At 40.1% G+C, this 19,283-nt stretch overlaps 1 protein-coding gene across 1 annotated transcript in view; it reads right to left on the reverse strand.

Annotated features, from left to right (window-relative positions):
- Positions 1 to 18,129, reverse strand: part of PALS1 (protein associated with LIN7 1, MAGUK p55 family member) — a 51,461-nt gene extending 33,332 nt beyond the window's left edge. The window contains exon 1 of the mRNA XM_048947458.1: positions 17,948 to 18,129. The gene's annotated coding sequence lies outside the window, so the exon portion shown is untranslated. The remainder of the gene's footprint in view (positions 1 to 17,947) is intronic.
- Positions 18,130 to 19,283: the final 1,154 nt, after the last annotated feature.

The following is a 19,283-nucleotide window of genomic DNA, read 5'->3' on the forward strand; positions in this document are numbered from 1 at the left end:
TTCTTTTTAGCATAGTAGTTTAAATAGTCAACACTCGTTAATGCTTCACTAGGTAAAACAGTATTAATAGTAAATAGTAAGTATTTGCAACATTAGTTGAATGGGTGAAAGTGATCTTTTTTTTCCCCCCTTTTGAATTACTATCCTTAATGCCTTAACCTGCTTAACTCCACCAATACATCACTCTTAGTTACCAGGGGGTGGGAATAAACAACTTCTGACATTTTTTTCTGTCCACAAAAATAAGTTCAGACTTATAAAAATTCTGAAAGCTTCTAAAAGTTCTGAAATACAAAGCATAAACCGAAACTACGGTTGAGAATCTTTGCACTTTATAGACCTCACAGTTAACTGCTTACCACACCCTCAGAACAAACCAGATTATATTTGAGCTCTTGTCTAGTTATTTATAGGATACTTCTACAAACTATTTTAGATATTCAGGTCTCTGATGTCACAAGTTCTCCATTCCTAAACTCGTGTGAGGTTATGGTGACAGCTCCGCTGAGCAAACCCCAAACAATTTGCTGCATAAATTTCAGAAGTTTTTCTTCTGAAGTATTTTCATTTCACAATTGCTATTCCCCATGCTATTCCCCTTCACATCCCCCAAGGTTTTCTCTAATTACCATCATCTGCACTTGCTTCTTCTGGAGGACACTGTAAGCAAGGCATACCAGCCGCACAGCAGATGTCTGTTTTGTCTATGATACCATTTCAATATTATTATTATGCTGAAATGTATTGCTAGACAAAAGACAGAAACCTTCATTATTACCGAAAACAAACAAACAAAAACCCATGCTAAAACAGAACAAATGCCTTGGGTAGCCATGGCAAGCGTATCCCCAAAGAAACGCACTGTCACAACTGCACTTTGCATAGAAGGGTTATGCTCTGTGACTGTCCATGAAATCTGCTGGAATGTTTCTCATTCCTAAAAATATGAGCACCAAGGACAGAAATCAGAATTACGCATAAAGGAAAAAAATATTTGGATGCTGCAAAGCTTTGTAGTTTCACCACACTTTGCTGGTCATGTTATTTGACATTTGCAGTATATTTTAATTTCTTCAGAGAAATAACAAATATGTTTGTGCACAGCTTTAACTCTCAACTGCTAGCACAGCACAATGCTGACTAGGCTTTCAAGTGTGCCCTAATTTTGGATCCTTTCAAACAGAGATCGCATAGTTTATGACAAGAACCATGAAAGAGCCTGTCAGTATGGTTTCTTGGACCATTAAGCTAAACTAGTTCACTGCTGCCAAAGAGCACAGTCTCAAAACCCTCTCTCAATTGCTGCTCCCTTACCCTCTCCTCTTTTGGGTTATACAACCTATAATACCTGAGCTCTCTAGCTTTCAGATGTCTCTGCAAGTTGCCTTAATTGACTAAGCTTGAAGAACATCACAAAATGTTTTCATTTTTCTGGTTACTTTTTGGTCAAAGTGTCATGCTGAAACAGTTTACTGTAACCTGAACTGTGACCAGACTGACACAAGTGGCAGGAGCAAGAGACTGACACCAGGGACCCAACTCTTGACAGAGCTCATCTCACAGCCATATTCTGTGAATTCATCTACTCTGCCCCTTCCCAAATACAAGCAACAGCTACTGATATAAATAAATATATACCCATGAGGAGCTTTTCACTCTAGAAAAAATATCTAAGTCAATAACCTCCCACACCTACAATCATTGGTGTAGGTATTTTCCTGAAGTAAGAAGGACTGTTAATAACCTGCTGGTCTCTCTTAGAAGAGATAATCTGAAACAAATTCTGAACACTGCGAGTGTGAAATGTGTTCATCTTTAAGCATACTTACTCCCAAACAAAGGACAGCAAATTGAACAGCTGTGTCTTGAGAGCACTGTTAAAGGAGTATGTACTGAAAAGCAGGAACATCCCTGCGCCCTGACAGGTTGTAAGAGAAGCTTGAAGAAAAATAAATTACAGAAAGTATGAGCAGGATTTCACTACAAGATGTGAAAATTGGATGCTCTGTAAATAATCTATACCACTGGACTTTCTAATAAAAATGCAAGAAAAAGCTTTGCAAAAGCTAAAAAAACATAACAGTTGAGGCCTTTATACCTTATAAAAAGTCTTCTGTTAAAATCAAGTGGGCTCTTGGGCCTAATTTTAGCAGTCAGTTACAAAAATTAAGATAAAACCTCAATGGGAACATACTCCTGCAAATTGAACACATGAGCATAATAACCACCATGGCTGCAGACCCTTTTTCACAGTACAACTCCTCTGTTAAACCAATAAAATGAAATTCAATTTCTGAAAGCTTCTACTTAGAAGAAGTCCTTTTAATTAAAAAAAAAAAAAAATAGAGAACAGCGATAAACACACAGGAATGCCCAACTCCATTCTACACGAAGAGACCAACTTATTTCATATGCAGGGGTGCAGCAACGCTGCCTTTTTCTAGGATGCCCACATGTACCAGTGAAATGGATAAACACTGAAAGTACATTAATCTACACTTTATTCCTGCCTGCATTAACCAGTATACTATTATTCTTTCAAAAAGAAAAGAAAAGCATAGAGATTAGAACCATTAGAATCATTAGAACTTTCTGAAGCATCTGACAATTAAAACTAGTTCCATCAACTTGCATTACCTGCTATGATCAACTGCAAGAATGATCAGCCAGCAAAGAGAATCATAACAGAATAAGAAAATGGAAATCACAATTGAGGAAGGGCCAATTGCTCTTCAGAGATTGAACAAGACCAAAATTCAGATATTTGCTCCACTTTACCTTTCATGCGTATCTTTTATAACAAGTTTCTCACCAGAAGAGTAGAAAAGTAACATATTTGTACATTACCTCTACTTGAAATGAGCACGCATAAAAAGCAAGTTCAAGTCCAATTTAGTGGATGCGAGATAAAAAAGCTTTTCCATAACAAAAAGTTTTTCTTCTTGGCACAGATGTCTGAGTTGCTGATAACTGACATTTCATAGAATGGAAGAGAACATCTGGGCATCTTTGCATTTTACCACTCAGTGAAGAAAACTGTACAGGTACTACACAAAAGGGCGCTGAATACCTAACAAAGAAATTAGCAAGCAATGCTTAGAAGAATCAATCACACACCCAACCTGGTATATAAATACTTAAACTTCGCACAATCTTTACATACCAGTGATGCAAACCTGCTTATAAGCATTACACCAACATGACTGATAAATCTCTTAAAAACATTTTATTGCTCCAATATTTAAGAACTCAGTCATCAGGTACTTTTAAATCAGAAAATTCATCGTTCCAAAATAATCTTGCTGGCAAACTTAAAGCTGTCATCTACAGCCACTTCAGGTAGCACTCACTCCACTAACTGCAGGTCAGCTGCATTCCATAGGAACTACAATACCGATTCCTTTGGAATTTCAAGCTTCATAAGAACACATTGTTGCCACAGGACCAAAGAGAAAGAGCTATTAAACTCAGTGCTAAGGTGCCCACAATTTAGCTTATCTAAGAATTTGGCAGTTCTGCTTTGGGTTAAAGAATACAGCCTTCAGTCAATTAGTCTTTAACAGGTTTTACAAGGCTAATCCTTTGAATAAAAAGAACCACAACACTTTGGGGATTAGGTACTTCTTTCCTAAATTCACACTTACAGTAAAAATGCAGAATGGAAGAACTATTTGGCAATTCCTCTCACAAAACAATGATCCTGAACGTTGTCCTCTCATGCGGAGACAGCAGATGGGCGCCTTTCAATAGAAAGAAATAGAAAAAAACTAAAAATCATTAATCTATCACCAGTCTGGGGCTCCTGTACTACTGTGAAATCAGGCATCAAGACATTGATTGTTGCTTCTACAGACCACTGTCAAAAGCGAGAATGAATGCTAATGAGGATGGACCTTGGTTTTTCATGAGAAAAGCCAGAGAAGGATATGAAAAAGCAGGGGAAGAAAAATGGAAGAGTCCAGAGCTAAGTGTGTGGAGTGAAACTCATAACCGGAGAAACTTCAGTAATTTTTCATCCAAGCAATAATGAAAAGAATAGCAAAGCTGAACGGTTTGAAACTCCCTATTTACGTTAAAAGTGAAATCCACTGTCAATGAGCAAGGCTAAAATGATAAAACTGAGATGGGCAGGATCACAACCTGAATGCTTGGCTCAGCACCAACGTTCCTACATGCCCTTCAGAAAGCTGCCACTGTCTTGTCACACAGTTTTTCAGATCAAAGAGGTCAGGCAAACAGTAACAGCAAACAGTGAAAGCCCTCATCCACTGAAGAGAAACTACTTCCTCAGTACTACTGGAGAACACCTTCTTTGATTCTGGTATAGGAAATGTGACAAACACTAAACTAAGTAGAAATTAGCAGCAAACTGGTCTGATGCATCAGCCTTGTAAGCAAGAGGAAAAAGAAGCCAAGTTTGCAGATGAAACTCCTAATACCATGTGAGCCTCAACAGCAGCACAGTGGTCTATTCAAAGTCATCGCTGCAGTCATCCTAACAATCAGGTTTACAGAATGGATTTCAATTGAGAAAATTTATCCATACTATGAACATTTCCATTTCTTGCCTAGTAACTGGGGGAAACTGTTATACCAGCAAAGCAAAGAGAGCAGTTTTCCTGAACGTACCTTTTCAAGATATAACAGCAGCAAGTTTTTGCCATACACTTGTGCAGCACAGCTGAACAAATTTCAGAAGCAATAAAACACACCATCCATCCCTGAATATGCTCACATACCCATGCATCAAAACGATCTTGTTAAAGCCACTACTTCTTCCTACCAGCTTTCACCTCTTGACCTTAGGGTATCATTCTGCAAGATGGAAATGATGTTTCCATTTTTCCAAACCTCTTTCCTCACTCACCCTACACTTTTCTTGGCATTAGCAACTCTCTCCACAAAACAACTTGGTGGGATAAAATGACAGTGAACAAACCAGACAGAAGCCTCCCATTCTCAGTTGCAAAAAACTGTAATGTCAAAAACATCTGTTCATAAAGCTGTGATCTCTTTTCATCACCAATACAATTGCTATTTTTAGCTTTTATAAATCTGTAACTCAAATTGTTACCAACTCCTACTGGGTACATAAGAGCCTGTTTACATCTGAATACTAGTCAAAGCGTACCAGAAAATACCATGAGCATTCACTTGGAAAAACCAAGACAAAACGAAACAACCCAAAAGCACTCCAGAACAGTGCTATGTGATCAGCAACAGAAGGTTCAGGAAGACAGAAATACCCAAAGGTAACAAACAGGAATTAAGAGACAAATGTATTCCCTGCATGTCAGATTAAAAATCCAGATGACAGTGAATGCTACCTGCTTTCTCAGTTTGAAAACTGTGGAATTAGGACTAGGAATAGAAATGTAAGGTTCCACTTACACCCGGGAGCTTTCGCATCCTGCCAAACATGAAAACTATGAATATCACTTAAAATGCAGTCCTCTAATGCCATCCAAAGCATATTACACTACTATTTTAGCAGTCTACCTGATTTGTTTTAGATTATTTCAAGTTACTTATCAGTTGTATTTTGTCAAGTGTATTAGGTCACATTATGGGGAAAATATCTCTCTATTAAAAAGACTATGCTACTCTCTATTAAAATAAATCAGCCAACTTAATTCATAGAAGTTGGAAAGTTTCAGATCTTTCTCACACAAACCAAGCAAGGCATAAGTTCATGTGGAACAGTTTTTGCTCATTCTCTTTGAAAGAGCCAAAAGTGTCTGAAATCAGTACTGTGAGTTAGCCAGGACGCACCAAGGTGCCTGAGGAAAGGGGTTGGACCAGATGACCTCCAGAGGCCCAGCCTGTGATTTTGTTTGCATGTGAAACAAAGTAAGGAAGTACACAAAAGGTATGCACAGATAAGAAACAGCCTACAGAAGTTAAATCACACACTTTTAATTTAACAAACAACAGGCTATTCAACAAGAGTTAGAGCAGAAAATGGTTTGCTTACCAAAGATGTGACCTCAAGATTTTACTGAGGACAATACACAAAAGGATCCAAATATTTGTGAAAGAACAAAGAATACATCCAAATACTTCTCAATCAATAAATAAAAAAGAATCCCCATAGGACTGGGTGAGTAAATATAATCAAGAGGTCTGACATGACTGAAATTAAGTTTTCTAATACAATTTTCCACCTACCATTCAACATGATGGCTGCGATAGAATACATTATAAATTTGCAACAGAAAGGTTTCAGTCAACATTCCCAGCGAGTCAGAAGGGATTGGGATGCTTTGTGTAACCGCAGTGACTGCAGATACAACACTGGAGGATGGGACAGAGCAAGAAAAAAAAAAAACTAATAGATGACACTGAACTGCCTGGGTCCATCACAACTATCAGTGCCTGGACAATAATAAACCACATTGAATAGAGCTTCTGCCTGTTCCTTGCTAACCATGCTAATCACAAATAAAGAAAAGTAACAAGGCTCTCATACAATGGAATGCTGTGTCCAACTCTGAGAGGGCTCTGCAGCAGCTTGCCCAGGTTGTGAGCTCATCTGGACACTGGCCTTAAAATCTCTGCTCACTACTACATGCAACTGTCAGTATATGATACTGCATGCTATCATACTAACAGTGAAGCTGTTTAATACAGTCTTTCAGTTGGGTATACTGAAAATTCGATTAATACAGAATTTTAACTGAGAATTGAGATGCCACCTTCTAAGTCAGTAAAATAAATTTTGGAATTGCAATTCTTCCTACTTTAGCTTATAACCAAGAGTGATAGCATTGCACTCTGATGCAGTACTCTATTAGTGCCTTACTTGAAAAAAGCTCCTCTAATAACTGTTCTAATGACTCACAGAGGTTCTCCATCAGCAGCACTGAAGATCACTTTTTTCTCTTCCACTCCCTCTGAGCACTTGTAACATGCACTCTCTGCAATGATAGAAGGAAATAATGCAAGGTTCCAAGATTATGTTTTATGGCTTTACAGAGTGAGAACACGCTAAAGAAGCATTTAATTACTGAGATTTTTTGTTAGAGAAAAACCAACACCACAATCTACATACATTCTCTTGAACAATCCAAGAATGATGCAGTGACTTTACCATCTTATTTGGAACCCAAGCACATAAAAGTGCAGACACTTTTTCAAATAACATCTGAAAAATACTGACTTCCTGAACAAAAGCTGCAACAGTTTGCATGCCCACTATTCAGCAATCAGCTGGTAAGTCTGGCCACCGGTTTCATCTTCAGTACCAAATCAACTATTCGTGAGCCAAACGGAAGCAGGTAATTTTGATTTTCTACGAGTCTTGACAGAGCTTCTAAATCATACCATCACGTAAATAAGAGTTAACAAATGTTGGGACATGGATATTTGTTCTCCATTACTTCTACTTTACCACTTCAAATTATACTGCTACAACGCAATTTAGTTCAGGTTATACCTTAAGCTCATTTGAAAATAATAAGACAGCAGCCATCAGTGATTCCCAGTGAAAAAAAGCCAAATTGCTGAGAAACCCCAACACCTACAATAACGCCTTCTATTTTCCAACTCACATCTCTGGACTTTGCTTTTAAAGGTGAAGACATTTACAGCTTTTGGAACCAAAGCAACCACTGGTCCTTCTGACATACCCTGCTAAACAGAGACACTGTTTAATAAAACGGTTTTATTCCATTCAACTTAAAGACTGTGTTTAGTGAGGAACTGTATTCCTCTGGTTTCCACAAACCACCAATCCTCTCAGCAATGCAAGCAGACTGGAATTAAGCTCCATTGCTACCAAGGCAGTAGCAGTACCTATTCCTGCAGTCAGGCAATAGAGCTATACTAAGGTTCAGGTATCACACAGCTTGAAATGCAGACAGTCAGATTTCATTCATTACTTTCAGAAGTTTTGATCTAGAACCAAAAGATTCACATGCATTTACCCAGTCCATCAATATTAACAACTTGGGATATATTTACAATCTGAATCTGGCTGATATTTCACCTTAGACAATGAAAATTTTTACTCTCGAGATTTCTCTGGAGAATCAGCACTTGCAACCTTTTTTGTTTTGATTCTACCTTTATAAAATTTTACCTGTGTAAAAGTAGGAAGCATTATTTCCAGACATTTAGTCAACACACACAGTCTAAAAATACACTGAGTTGCAGGAAAAAAAAACCCAATACCCAACAAATTGAAATCAGAACTTAATACGTGAGGTAAATCAGTGAGATAAATGAGTGAGATTTATGAATACTTTCGCATTCTAATTGAAATAATTCTAAGCATGTTCTTACTGCTCTTTGAAGAACAGTTCTGGAATTTTGAACACAAATACTGGACGTGCACTAGTTTAATGGATTTTAACAAGCTAAGCCAATGAACTATATCTGTAGACTTCTTGTTCCCCTAAATTTTAAGCCTCTATTCAAGTAACACATAATATTTCAGAGTCTTACTGCAAGTAATAAGCTGATGGATCTTCTTTCGTTTTTTGAACTGATGTCCATTTTGCTTTCAGTTTGGCTGTTTGTTTCAGTGGCTGTACATACTGAATGAACGCAATGCCCTTCTGCTACACTACATACATAGAAAACTAAGCCAGTGCAAATTTTAACCTCCAAATACAACTTCTCTGAAATATAACTGTAAAAATAAGCTAATATAATAATATATTAAACTTCAAAACCTAGAATAGTGTAATGGTCAGCAGTAATAAACTGGATTGTTTCTAAGTTTCTCGAAGTACAGATTTGAAGTTAGAGATAGAATTTGCTGCAAGGAAATCATTAAAAAAATTACTACTTTTCCTCTTTTTTTTTTTTTTTCCTCCCCCAAAAAAGAAGAAAATAATGCTGCATAATAGGCTGAACTTGAGGGACAGCAAGCTTAACAATGTTGATAGACAAGTTCTAACAAATCTCATTGTAGCAGATTAAGTTACTATTCTCAGCTGTAGACTCTGCTCCCATCAGAAATCACTGATCCTTTCAAAAGCAGAGTTAGCAGAAGGCAATGTGTGCTGACACCTCAGCCACTTCTGTACCGTGTCTTTTATTTGGGCATCTTTTATTTGGGTTCTCTCCCTTAGACCTCACACTATTAACTTAAATGACTTGGGAACTAGCATTTTGGCTATGCCTGCAAATGACAAACTGAAGCAGAGGAGCTGAATGTGAAAAGCTAAGAGAAATCACCAAGCCTGTTAAGAACTGCGGTGATTTAACTGCAAGCTAAGCAAGTATCTCACTAAGTAGCTAGAATCAGATGCATCACAAATCCAGTCAAGAAAATAAATACCAAAAAAGTGAGGAAAAATAATTACTAATTGCTTAACAGTTTACACGCTAAGGCGAACAGGATCTATTAGTCATATTATGCACCTTAAAGGCTGAATACTGAACTTCAAATTAGCTTTAAAATCCAAGAACTGAAGTCTTGCATGGAATTTTAATTGTCACATCAAGTCCCAACTACAGAAGTCATAAACAGCTCGAACATACGTAACACCAAAAGAACAGTGTTAAATATCCTTCTAAGACTTGACAGGAATGCGCACTTAAGACAGAACACAAAACTGGTCTGCACTCACTACTCAGCCACGTAGGTATGCAGCTGCAGTCATTAAATATTTGTACAAAAAAGACTTCAAAAATGTTGACAGAGGGAGAAACCTTATGAAGTTCTCACCGACATGAAGTTCTCACCAGAGGTCTAAAAGTGGCTTATACATTAATGCAGGTTTGCAACTCAAGTTCTTCACTTAAATAAAATCATACACAAATCTTCAATACTTTACTCCCAGAGAGGTGGTATTTCAGATTTCACAAAACCTATTAAATACAATTGAAATCTGTATTGTGCGGTTGTTACCCATGTACTTTTCATTATGGTTAAATACATACAACATTTCAGATGAGGTTTATAAATTACAACCACCACTGATCAGCCAGGAAGCAGACTCCAAGTTTCAAAAAGAGCCTGCACATACTTATTAGGCCTTTCTGTTCAACTCTGCAGGCTGTTCCTCCCACCCACCTTCCACAAATCAAAATACAACGCTTTGGAAGACAGGAGTTCACAGGCGAACTTCGAGTGTCTTACCAGACAGACAGACTGAGATATTTAGATTCTGATTCTTCTTTGCTCTGATCTCCCAGCTCTTCACTTCCATTAAACGAAATAAATACATTCAGCTCCAGCTTGTTACGCACATTACATGCTTACAGCCCAATGCAATACAGTATCTGGTTGGGATTATCTGCCATATTTGTACAGAACAAATTTCAGTAAGCCAAAAAGCTAGATTTCCTGTTGTTCAGGATAATCTCAGACATACCTTAGTGGGTCTGACAAATGGTCCATCTAGCCGTCTGATTGAGGCAACCAGACATACTGTTAAGTGATAACCTGTGCATCCATCATTTCTTTTTATTAAAGACATCAATACTACATTTTCAAATATGAACCATCAAACATGGTCAAGGAATCAGTATGAACGTGACACTGGGTGCTTACATATGTTCCTATGGCAATAAAAGCCATTCACTACCCACTACGTAAAGTACCAGGTTTTTTCTTTTTAGCTGTTTCAAACCTGTAGTTTTAATCAATGTCATGCTGTACTTAATCATCCATTACCCTTTGCATTTTTTTTTATTTTTAATTTTTTTTAAAATCTCCAACACATTCCCTTCCAGCCTTCTTCTCTTCAAACAGATTTCATCTTTCTGATTTCTTCTGAGAAGGCTCCATCCCTCCAGTGTTTTCAATGCCCTTTTCCATCTTTCTTTTTATTCTGCTATGTACTCCTAAAATGCAAAGACCTGAACCAGAGTGAAGGTAGCAGGGCTTTTGCATAGCTGCACTGGGATGTCTTCTGGCATCTTGATGCCCTTCCAGATACATTCAGCATTTTGCTAGTTTTCTGGCTGGCACTCTACACAACATATAGCAAACAGATACCATGGTCAAAAATAACTTTCTCACCAGTTCTGAAGACACTGGAGGCCTCAATTTTATTATGCTTCATAGACATCTAGTCATCTCACCATGCACTTGCTAAAAATTAGCTCAGTGCCAGAGAGTTCCGCTTCTCATTGTACTAGACTAGTATGTCATCATGCCTCATAAAAAAAGCAATATTCCTGTGTAACTGCGTTCTTACAGAGAAATTTACCACAGAAATAGAAGAGGTAAATAAAAGTTGTAATGAGACTTTATATAATATAAGCATCAGAAGATATAAATAACACAGACAGCACCACAGAATGAAATGTTAAGTATAGCTACTGTTTTACAGGCCAAGCCAACCTTGAGACAAAGCACCAAACTTGATGGGAAAGAGAAAGCAAAAGGTCGTAAGACTTATCAGGGTGTAGGAAAGCTGTGGTCCAACATAGAAAACCTTTGTTTCCTTGTTCATATTGTCTGTACTGTCTATTTAGAGATCCAGCACTGAGAATGACTTGTCTTTGAAGGGCTGCAAGAGTGGAGAATTTAAGATAACAACAACAACAAAAAAAGCCAATAGAAAAGCTGCAAAAAACAGTAACAGCAAAAACAAGCCCACAATAAACAGAAAGATCTAAGGAAAATCAATATACCAGGACTACTCAAAATTGATCATATAACTACTCCCTAATAGCAAGAGGCTTACTAGTCTAAACAACGTATTGATATCAAAGTACAGACAATATAAATTAAAAATGACTCCATAAGCTGTAAGCCAAAGTAACATTTAGCTGTCTCTTCAGAACATCATATAAGCAGGTGCAGCGTTCTCTTTCTCAGCCAAGAAGAAATAGCTCCCATCGCACATCATTCTGACCTCTCCTTACTTGAAATCTGGCAAAACTTAAAGAAAGAAGCAACCTAAAAAATACATTGAAATAACCAGTCCTTGAAAAGCTTTCTGCCCATTCTGTTATCTTAAAAACACCCTCGTGATTTTTTCTTTTGGGAAGCAGGATGTGTGCCATTTACTTTTTTTGGATTCCTAGCTTTTCTTAAGATACTTTCAGTCCTTAATCTTTTTATCTTGCTTGATGAGTCAATGAAGAAGAAACATAAGGTCAGAAAGTGCCTATTAGACTGCAGAAGTCTTGGAGTGACTCCTTCCTCCTCTTCCCACTGAAGTCAGGTAACCAGCCACTTCTGCTAGGGCTCATAACAGCTTGAAGGAACATGCTCCGTGGAGAATCAATTGATGACCATCAAGTCTTGAATTAAGAAAACAGCACACACTTAACAGTCTAAGAATGGGCAAGAATCAAGGTGATAATTCAGTAAAAGAGATCCACTAATCTACTAAGAACTTAGGTTCAAACAGACTTCTAGCACCGTTTACAGCTCTTAAAAAAAAATAAAGACAAAAGCTATTCCGCTGGTCAAAACCCAGATAAATACTACTGGGCTCCTAAGTCATTTAGGCAGCCCAACAAACAAGGCAATACCAACCTGATCAGCTTTTACGTCACTTACTCTAAGGGACTGTGCTAATTCCTCCCTGTAAGTAATTAGGTTACTGATTTAGAACACATTTTGATTACTGGAAAAAAAAAACGAAATGGTACAAGCTTGCATTATGTTTAATTATCCCACAACATCAATCACCACCTTTAAATACGTATCCAGTTCAATTTTCACTCTCTTCCCTACAGTTGAAAGCTTCTAATACTATTTAAACAAAATGTAAATGTTATTGCATGTTGACACTGAGCAATTCCATCACTTCTTGATCCTACAGATTCTGCAGAGCACGTGATTTCCATTAATACTATATTCTCCCACTAACACAGGACTGTTTGTCTGCTGACATCATGTCCTTTCAGACACTGGGAGAGACTGCTCTCTGAAAACAACTTTTTGCCAATATTAGATTTGCAGTTAACATCTATTAAACACAATGCAGTCATCTAACCCTTTTTCTTTTTCCTCTACAAAAGCAGCTTAAGTTTTCTTAGTCAAGATACAGCGCATTAAACCATGATTAACTTATCTCAACTTTCCTTAGCAGTAGCAGACAAAGCAAGAGCAATTTGATTAAAGGCGATAAACGTGGATGACCATTAATTTTCCATCAGGACAGTAAAGGAAAACTGAATCATCTGATATTAAGGTCAAGCATGAGTTTTACATGCAGTGACATCATACTGTAAAAACAAAGTTTTCGTGATATCCACTGTGCTGTAGAATTTAGCAACTCAGTACTCTAACAGCCATGAAGAAAAAGATGCTTCTCTCTCTCTAGGTTTCTCCTTTGCTGCACCAAAGACCAGCTCCTAAATAAGCGATAAATAGAGAATTAGTTACCAAGGCATATACCTTCATTGACCTTGATTGTGAAGATCATCTCAGTTCAAAACACTTGGTTTTTACATTTTAATATTCAACTGACTGATCTCTTTTGTCACTCAGAGACCAAGAATCGGCCCTAGGGAAACATCAAGTGAAGTCCTTTCTCTTAACAGCATTTTTACCAAGGCATCAAACCAGTTACATTTTACCTGCTTTTCAGCCTTGAACAAGATGAACTTTAAGTTTGATTATTTTTTCCTATACCTCATTAAGTGCCAGCCACTCATATGCCATTATATAGCTAAGAAATCTGTATATGTATCACCAGAAACATTTGTAGCAGCATACTACTCAACTAAGTAACACTCTTAGGCAGTAGTATATGTTGTCCCCCTTTGATCACATCTATTTGTAAACAGAACTCCATACCTAATCATCTCAACACTACAAGCTGAATACTTCTTTTCCAGCCCTAAGGCAGGAATGCATACGTTCAGCTCCCAGCAGGCACTGCCAGGCCAAAGAGCAGTTACTGAGGTTGCACTGGCACTTCCTGGTTATTGAAGGATTCAGGTACGCTGAATTCAACACTTCAGAGCATGAAGATATCACTGAAGAACTTCACACCGTGACAACAAAAATTCATATTGACTATTCATGCAACAGCTGATCCAAATACAGTTACATGCTTTAGATGCTGACGCACTGACTATACAATATTTGAGTACTGTCTATGCCTCTTGTAAAAGATCATTTACCTCTCCCACCACTTCTAAAATAACCTTATCAGAAATCACATCCAGTACTGAATTACTTTTTCCCCACAACAGCACCTATGAGGGTCTTTGAGTTGTCTGTTCCCAGACTTCCCCAGAAGATAAATCAAGACAAGGATAAAATTTACAGTTTGTTTTCTATCTTATTTCTCTAAAGAACCTCCTTCTCCAGAATGTCCATCTATCACCTTTTGTTCTTTCAGAATTGTCAGGGAGATGGGAGTTCATTTTTAGTGCTGATAAAGCATAGCAAAAGAATACTGAAGTTTACAGTTATCAGCCATGAGCTGCACTATCACGTGCTCCAATTGTCAAGACTGTTCTCTAATTCTAGAGAATAAATTAAAAAAAAATTAAATACAAAAATTAAACCAAAATCAACAACTAAAATTGTTAGCATAAAACCACAGTAACTATTTCTCACTCAGCACTTTTTGTAAGACACTTATGGCCTACCAGAACAGACAGATGATGCAATTAGGCAAATAAATTCAGGAAACAAGGCATCCAGGCGATCTTTACGTAACAGATAATTGCACATACGATGAAACTATTTATTTCTGCATCTAATTATTTGGCATCTAACAAGAAAGAATAAGGTCCACAACAGAACCCAAATGTCATGCCACCTACTAGGCTTAGCTCACAGACAACCAACCAAGCTCCTCTCTACAACAAGAGCAAATTATAGATGCTGTTCAAATGTCAGGCTCATCATCAGTAAGAACTGGCAAATTTAGCCAAGAATACAACTAAAGAAAAAGCTTGAAAACAAATAATTCCCAGAATTTAGGATCATGTTCAATAAAATACTCCTCCTCATCATTCAGAACTGTGACTACAAGCAGGAACATGGGTTCACATCATCATTTTGTGCCTGGCATACCTCCTGCCAGACAGTCCCTTCCCAAGCATTACCCTCTCAAGAACAAAACTGGCTGGCACTGGGAAGTGTCTCACAACACAAGACCCACCAGGCTGGCACGTAAGGCATTCCTTTTGGAACTGACAGATGTAGGTTGTAAGTTCTCCCAGATAGCTGAAGGATTTGAACCCAAACCTCAAGGTACTCAAACTTACTGCGTTTCCCACTTTAAAGGACAGAACCATTCCTTGTACAATTCTGCATTACCAACAGTAACTACTTACTTTCTAACGTAGCTGATGCAAACATCTAGTTGGGCCTTTTTTTCTTCCTACACAGCTTTGTATTAATTGCAATTAAACACCTTTGCTGTATAAGCATTTCTTTACCTATAGGTACACACAGCTTATCATTTCCATTTAAAAACAAAACAACAACAACAAAAAAAATCAACCAGAAAGCCACAAAGCTCACTTTCAAATAGCCTGGAATATGAACTACTATACAGACATTTACAGTTTTTTATAGTTTTTCCTCTTTGGAATTTTATAATAAAATTTTAAAATAACTACACCTAAAACATTTTATAATATAACTCAATTGAAAGTGCAGGAAGGAGAATGCACAGACAAAACACTTCTGTCACAATTGCTAAAAAACTGAGCCACATTATAATAAAACATGGTACCAGCCATTGTACCCAATGTTAAAAAACACTCCCCTGAAAACAGTTTCTGCACTCACAGGTGTACCAGCAACTGTTTGTTCATTAATAGAAGGAAAACAACACAACGGTACTTAATTAATATTTACAAGTATACATTGAGGCTTTCTAATGAATGACCAAAGTTGTAATTATACCACTGTTCCAAAAACCATAATGTCGAGTCCTTCCACAACGCTACCTATCGCACTGAGAAAATTAAAATAAAGAAAGAAAATAGAAGCCCGTTGCTAGAATACTTAAGGATTTTAACCACAGCATATGAATACAAACATGGATCCTGCCACCTAAGAAGTAGCAAATCGCTGGAAATCTTAGCCTACAGCATTCTGAAAGCCCAACACTGTAAAAGAACGCTTGTTAATCACAAGTGTAAACTGGAAGAAAAAAAAATGAACAGCTGAAACAGGTAGTCAGAACTGTTAATACTTGGTGCTAAGAGCCAGTCTTTGACATCCCAACACAATTTACATCTGAAAATTCTGCGGGATTTTTAAAAAACTGCAGCTTCGAACTACAGCAAGAGATTTTAATTAAAAAGCACCAAACTGGGTGTTAAAAAATATGGTTACGCATATACAAAACAGATCCTTACAAGCTTCAGACTACATGAAGTGTTCTGTGTCCACAACCCTCGGTATGAATGGTAACCTCTGCAGCCTTGTTTAGTGTTTCTATATCAGGTATTGTTGTGGTAATGAAAGACATCTGACACTCCTCAACGGCCTGAGCAACTACTCCAAATTCCGAAGGCAGTAAATCGGTTCAGTGAAGAAATATTTCCATTTACATTTTTAAGTAAGCTCAGTTCTTTCGAAACTAGTTTCAGTGAGATCCAGGTAAAGCCATCATCATCTTTGAACCAAGCACTACTGTCCATAGCCATTCTACAGAACTCAAAGCAACATCAGAAGCACTGGATGTGAAGTCTGGAAGCATTACTTTGAGAAGAGTTAGGTGATCACGTACTAGCACTTAACTCTGTATTACTGTAATAACAGACATGTTAATTAAATTTAACAATCTACTACGCTGGTTCAAAGTGCTGCAATATAAATATTTGATGCCTCATTAATCCACCTACAATACTAACCATTAATTAACCTTTTAACACGTGAAATACAGAGGGCTTTTAGGACCACAGCATGTCGGAAGACAGTTAATGTGTATAAAACACAGCCAGGCTCGAACAGCAATCAAAAACTACCCCATTTTTAAGAAATTCAGGAAAAGCATCTCGACCCTCCAGAAGAAAGGTCTTTAGAAAGCACAAGAAGCTGCACACTGAGCCAGAGGGCATTTACAACAACACCAGAACTTCTTTAGAAGTTTGCCTACAGACACTCAAATGTCAACACCAATGCAAGTATTTTGTCATAGCCAGTCAACCACGTAGCTAGTTTATGCTCAAGTAATTCCACTGAAGTGGCTTTAAGAATTATCACTCAAAAACACTAATAGATGCTTCCCTCAAATACATCCCTCATTATGTTTTTTTCCCCGAGATCTGTCTCATGGAAGAGATAAGTAAGAAAGTTATTTTAAACGGATATGTATATGCACTGTTAAAGCCAGTGGTTTACCAGAAGGCCATACCCAGAAACTCAGGTTTCGGTCGGTGCCGTCCGACTGGAGGAGTTCCTGGTCTCCACGCTCTTTGTTGCTGCCCGCACACAACGCGGCTCCTCAGTCAGGAGAGCACAGCCGCCACAAGAACGCAATCCTTACGGGCTTCCTGAGCCACTAAAGGACATAAAACACGCTGGAAGTCGTACCTACAGCACCTAATTCAATCTGACCCCGCAAACCTTTCCAACACAGCACAGGGCACACAGACGTTCCACAGGGGCATCGCTCCGCAGCGCCGCGCCTCCAGCATATCAGGCGTGCAAGAGTTTCCGACCTCGGAACGCGAGCACACGCGTCCTCTCACACACAGGCAGGGCACTTTCCTCCCGGCCTCGGCCCGCCAGCCGGCAGATCCGGGCCAGTGGGCTCCCAGAAGCCAGCCCGGCCCGGCCCGGGCGCCCCCGCGCTGCGTGCAGCGGCTGCGAGCGCCCGCGGCACAGACACCTGTAGCCGAGTGGCCCCCGCGGGCTGGGTTCCTGGGCCACGGCGCAGCCCGAGCCGGCGGAGAGCGGGGATCGCCGCGGAGCCCCCGAGCTCGACTCAGCCTCGCCACCCGCTCGGCTCCGGCCCGGCCGGACGGCGGGCCTGCGCCGCGGGGAGGCTCCCGGGTCCGGCGGCTCCGCGGACGGGACCTGTTGCTCGCACGCCGGGCGTTGCGCTGCGCTCACCTTTTTTCCTTCCTTGCTGCAGCTATCGCCGCCACCAACACGCTCCGTCCGAGTTGTCCGCTGGAAGTCACAGCCTCCCGCGGAGTCTCCCTACCGAGTCCGCGGAGACGCCCGGCCGCAGCCCCCGTGGAGCTGCGCAGCCGCCGCCGGCCCCGGCCCGGGTCCGCCCCTCCCGCTCCCAGCTCCGGCCGCCAATCCCCGCCCCGCCCGGCCGATGCGCGCAGGCGCGGAGCCGCTCCCGCCGTGCCGGCGCTGGCCGCCAGACAGGCCGGGGGCGGGATGGGGTCGGTTGAGCGCGCGCGCCCCCTGCCGGCCGGGCGGGGCGGGGCCGCTGCCAACGGTCGCTTCCAGCGGGCGCCACCAATGGCTGCCGTCGAGATTGCGCGGGGAGAGGAGCTGCCGCCCCAACTCTGGTCGAGGGCCGGTGCTCCCGTTCCCATCCACACTCATGCCCCGTCATTCTGCCACAGCTCCCTCTCTTCCCCCGCTCGGACACCTCTGTGGGAGCTCTCCGCACCTTGATCGGAATCGGTTTGCCTGCCTGCCCGTGCCCAGGCACCCCGTGCCACCGGCCCTTTTCACCGCTGCTCTCCTCCTCATCCCCCCTGTTCTCCCTGCACCGCTGCTGACAGACAAGCTGGACTGGCCCCAGTCAGGCTTGGAAGGAACACATTTGCTCACTGAGAACCCGCCTGTGGGTGGGTGAGCCGGGGCTGAGGCGCGGAGGCGGCCCGGAACGCGGTGTGTGGAACGGCAGAGGTAAGCGGGCATTACGAGCAGCTTTACTAGGCTGTCTGCATCAGCCACGGTGTTTCACAGAGCCACAGACTTAAGCACTGCAGTTTAGTGTGAGCGAAACTGTATTCCCTCCCCTGGATTTTCAGGCTAGCCCGCCTACATCTTTATCTATGGCATTAAAAAGAAATGCTATACTTAAAAAACCAGAATATAGAAAGGCTTTCATAAGCCACTAAAAAGGTCTAAACAGATACCTTTCCATTGTTCATCTCTTTTCTCTTCAGTTTAACCGTTTACAACTTCATCATTTAACTCTGAATGGAGTCATTCTCCATAATGAAATGCAGGTAAAGACCTTCAACTTCTTACAGTTCTACTCTGTTCTGTGTTCTCTTTGGATCCCCTCTAAACACACGAATTTTTTATGTCACAAAACCAGATGCCGCACTTTTCTTACTGTATAAACTCTGCTTGACTTCATGTTAACGTAAAAGCCAACCAGTTACCTATGAATGAAACAATGAAAGTATTCTGCCTTTGCACAATGTGGCTCAAACTTCCTGGGATGTCTTTTTGTTGGCAATTTTCAGAATATCTT

Source organism: Lagopus muta, chromosome 6, assembly GCF_023343835.1.
Source record: "Lagopus muta isolate bLagMut1 chromosome 6, bLagMut1 primary, whole genome shotgun sequence".
Classification (NCBI taxonomy): Eukaryota; Metazoa; Chordata; class Aves; order Galliformes; family Phasianidae; genus Lagopus; species Lagopus muta.